This window comes from Gossypium arboreum, chromosome 4 (genome assembly GCF_025698485.1).
Source record: "Gossypium arboreum isolate Shixiya-1 chromosome 4, ASM2569848v2, whole genome shotgun sequence".
Lineage (NCBI taxonomy): Eukaryota > Viridiplantae > Streptophyta > Magnoliopsida > Malvales > Malvaceae > Gossypium > Gossypium arboreum.
Window position 1 is genome coordinate 106,635,610 of NC_069073.1, and position 3,904 is coordinate 106,639,513.

General features: G+C 40.2%; 1 non-coding gene across 1 annotated transcript; it reads right to left on the minus strand.

Moving 5' to 3' along the window:
- Positions 1 to 836: 836 nt before the first annotated feature.
- Positions 837 to 943, minus strand: LOC128292203 (small nucleolar RNA R71). Its single transcript, XR_008282188.1, has one exon. It is a non-coding gene; the product is annotated as a small nucleolar RNA R71 (small nucleolar RNA).
- Between the last annotated feature and the right edge of the window lie 2,961 nt (positions 944 to 3,904).

Below are 3,904 nucleotides of genomic sequence, written 5' to 3' on the forward strand. Positions count from 1 at the left end.
TTAGTCCTTGTGGATACGATATTCCGGTCTTACCATAATTATACTACTGTTCGATAGGTGCGCTTGCCTTAGTCGAATTTTTAGTTAGTTTCACGACCATCAAGTTTTTGGCGCCGTTGCTAGGGAACCAAGATATTAGGAACGCTTAATTTTTATTACTTTAGCCATTCTTTATTTTTATTGCAATCTAATTTTGTTTTTGTTTTTAATTACTAAATTTTCTTTTATTTACTTCTGGCAAGTTTTTGTAGTTTATAACTAGAAGAAACCCGTCAAGACCTTTGCTTTTTAATAGTGAGATCCAAAGCACAACTTGCAGAAATCTAAGGGAAATAAGGTGAAGTCTACAATACATAGAGGAAGAGCAAGAGGATGATATCCATACTAATACCAAGGAGATGGCTAAAAATCAGAATAATCTGCTACCTCCTGTGGTTGCTGCAAATCCAGTAGATCAGAATCTCGTTCCTCGTACTATCTATGATTATGCTAAACCTACTTTAACAGGAATTGAATCGAGTATAGTTAGACCTGCTATTGCTACAAATAATTTTGAACTGAAACCTAACACAATTCAAATGATACAACAGTTTGTTCAGTTTGATGGTTTGCAGGACAAGGATCCAAACACTCATTTAGCAAATTTTTTGGAATTTTGTGACACTTTTAAGATTAATGGTGTTTCTGATGATGTCATTTGCCTTCGGTTATTTCCCTTTTCATTGAGGAATAATGATAAACAGTGGTTGAACTCGTTACCACGAGGGTCAATTACCATTTGGGAACAAATGACCGAAAAATTTTTACTTAAATATTTTTCGCCTGTTAAAATGTCTAAATTGAGGAATGATATCTCTTCTTTTGTATAGATGGAGCTAGAAACTATTTATGATGCATGAGAGAGATACAAGGACTTATAGAGAAGGTGCCTTCACCATTGGTTACCTCTATGGCTACAGGTTCATACTTTTTACAACGGTGTGAATCCTTCAACAAGGCAACTGATCGATACAGCCGCTGGTGGAATTTTAAACAATAAAACACCTAAAGAGTCTTACGAATTTATTGAAGAGATGTCGCTGAATAACTATCAGTGGCAAGTCATGAGAATGAAGCCAAACAAGGTAGCTGGTGTTTTCAACCTCGACGCGGTCACTATGCTATCTAACCAGGTAGAACTTTTAAATAAAAAGAGTGATGGTTTGTATGGTTCTACTCAGGTACATCCAGTGATGAGGTGTGATTCAAATGGAGGAGGAGTGCACAACACAGACTATCCATCCTTCAACCCTAGCATCGAGAAGGAATAAGTCCACTATATGGTAATAATTCTAGATCTCAAAATAATCCGTATAATAACACGTATAATGCAGGTTGGAGGAACCATCCCAATTTCTCGTGGGGTGGTCAAGGAAATCAAAGACCACAACATCCTCCTGACTTTCAACAACCACCTTACCAACAAGAGAAGAAATCGAACCTTGAAGAGATGCTCACAAAATTCATCTCGATGTCAAAAACTCATTTTCAGATTACTGAAACAGCACTTAAGAATTAGCAAGCGTCAATTCAAGGGCTCGAAACTCAAATAGGACAGCTTGCTAAGTTGCTTTCTGAACGACCACAAGGTAGCATGCCCAGTAACATAGAAACTAACCCAAGGGAGCAACTCCATGCCATCACTGTGTGCGACGAAGAAGGGTTAGTTAAATCTAAATTTGAAATGAGGCATGAGGCTGTGGTAAGTAATGGTAAGGATGATATGAATCATGGTACACAGGAGCCGGTAAGTAAAGAGTATAAACCTCGTGTGCCAAACCCTAAGGCGACAAGAAAGACCTCAAGAACGAACAATTAGGTAAATTCCTTAAATTATTAAAAAAATTACATATTAACTTACCGTTTATTGAAGCTCTTTCGCAGATGCCAAACGCAGTGAAATTTTTAAAGGAGCTCTTAGCTAATAAACAAAAGTTAGATAATGCGTCGCATGTGGAATTAAACACAGTTTGCTCAACCATTCTATTGAATAAGCTATCCAATAAGTTGAAAGATCAAGGGAGTTTTATGATTCCTTGCTTAATTGGTAGTTTAAATATTAATAATGCGTTGGTTGATCTAAGGGCGACCATTAATGTTATGCCCTATAAAATGTTTAAACAACTACATCTTGGGAAACCAAAACAAACTAGGATGAGCATTCAACTGGCAGATGAAACAATTAGGTTTTCTAGAGGTATCATTGAATATGTGCTAGTCAAAATTGATAAATTTATATTCCCAATTGATTTTATTGTTCTAGACATGGAAGGGGATAGTGATGTGCCTTTGATTTTAGGACGACCCTTTTTAGCAACTGCTAGGACTATCATTGATGTTGGCACAGGAGAACTAATACTTCGTGTAGGAGATGACACAATTACTCTCCAAGCTCGTGATTCGACTAAATTATCTAGTAAGCGAGATGGCTATACAAGTTCTGTTGATATGAATAACATTATGGCTCAAACTTCTTTTCAAGAAACCCCTAGGAAGAACGTGATGGTCACATTCTAATCTATATGACAAAAACAGAGTGACTCACGAAGAACGAAGGCTTCAGATCAATGAACTAGACGAATGGCGAACAAATGTCAAGGAGAAACCAAAAGTACACGATGAATCAAAGTGACGCCATGATGAGCGTAGGGATGATCAAATCAATTTAAGGTGGGGATAAAGTATTGTTAGATGAAAAGGACCCCCTGAATTACTACTTCAAAGCTTAATACAAACAGAGCGATTCCTTTCACGGTACTGAATGTTTTCTCATACGGTACAGTCGAGGTAAATCATTCTCAATTCGGCACATTTAAGGTAAATATTACTCGACTTAGACTTTATCTGGATAATAGAATTGATAGTGAGAAAAAGGAATCTCGACTCCATAATCCTCCGTGACCATGCGAATGAGAGTAAGTCGAGCTTAGACTCTAAATAAGCGCTTCTCGGGAGGTAACCCAAGCACTAATGCCACTAACTAGTTTATTTTAGCTATTTTTCGTATTTTAATGCAGGAACAATGTCCCACACGGCCTGGACACACGGGCGTGTCCTTGGCCATGTGGAAATAGGGTTAAAAATCCCCAAATGTTAAGCACACAGCCTGCGATAAAGCTACACGGGCGTGCAACACAGTCGTGTGGACCACATTGCCTGGACACACGGGTGTGTCCTAGGCCGTGTGAAACCTAGAGCTTACTTTTTTGAAGTGTAAATAGGTCAGAGAGTTACACGGGTAAGGCACATGGCCATGTGTTCGAACACACGGGCGTGTGAGATACCACACGAGCATGGGAGAAGCGAACAACGTAGCACACAGCCGTACGATACGGCAGTGTGGACCACACGGCCTGGACACATGGGTGAGTCCTGGGCCGTGTGACGAATGGTCATTAAACTCTTGAGGCGTACACAGGCAATATTCGAGCCACACGGGCGTGTGACACGGCCGTGTGGCCCAACACAGGCCTCACACGACCTTTTCCTTTTTAATCCCCCTAACCTTAACATTTTTTTAACTTCTTTTTCTCAAATTCCCCCCCAAACCAGCTGCCAACGCTTCTCCCTATTCTGACCACATGTCCCCATCGTTCCACCATTGCCCCACTCCTCCTTCCCTCACCCCTTCTTTCCCTTTTCTTTTCCTCTTCTTCCTCTACCCCAAACCCCCACTCCCTCCCCTTCCACCTTTGCGCCGACCAGCCACCGAACAGTCTACGCCCGTACCCCTCTCTCGCTCACCACCGTCGCCCGAACCAGCTTCAACCGCGCCCCTCTGACGACCAAAAACCACTATTGGTTACCCTCTTTTTATTATACCGCTTACATTTATTTATGTTATTGTTATTATTTTTATTTTTTA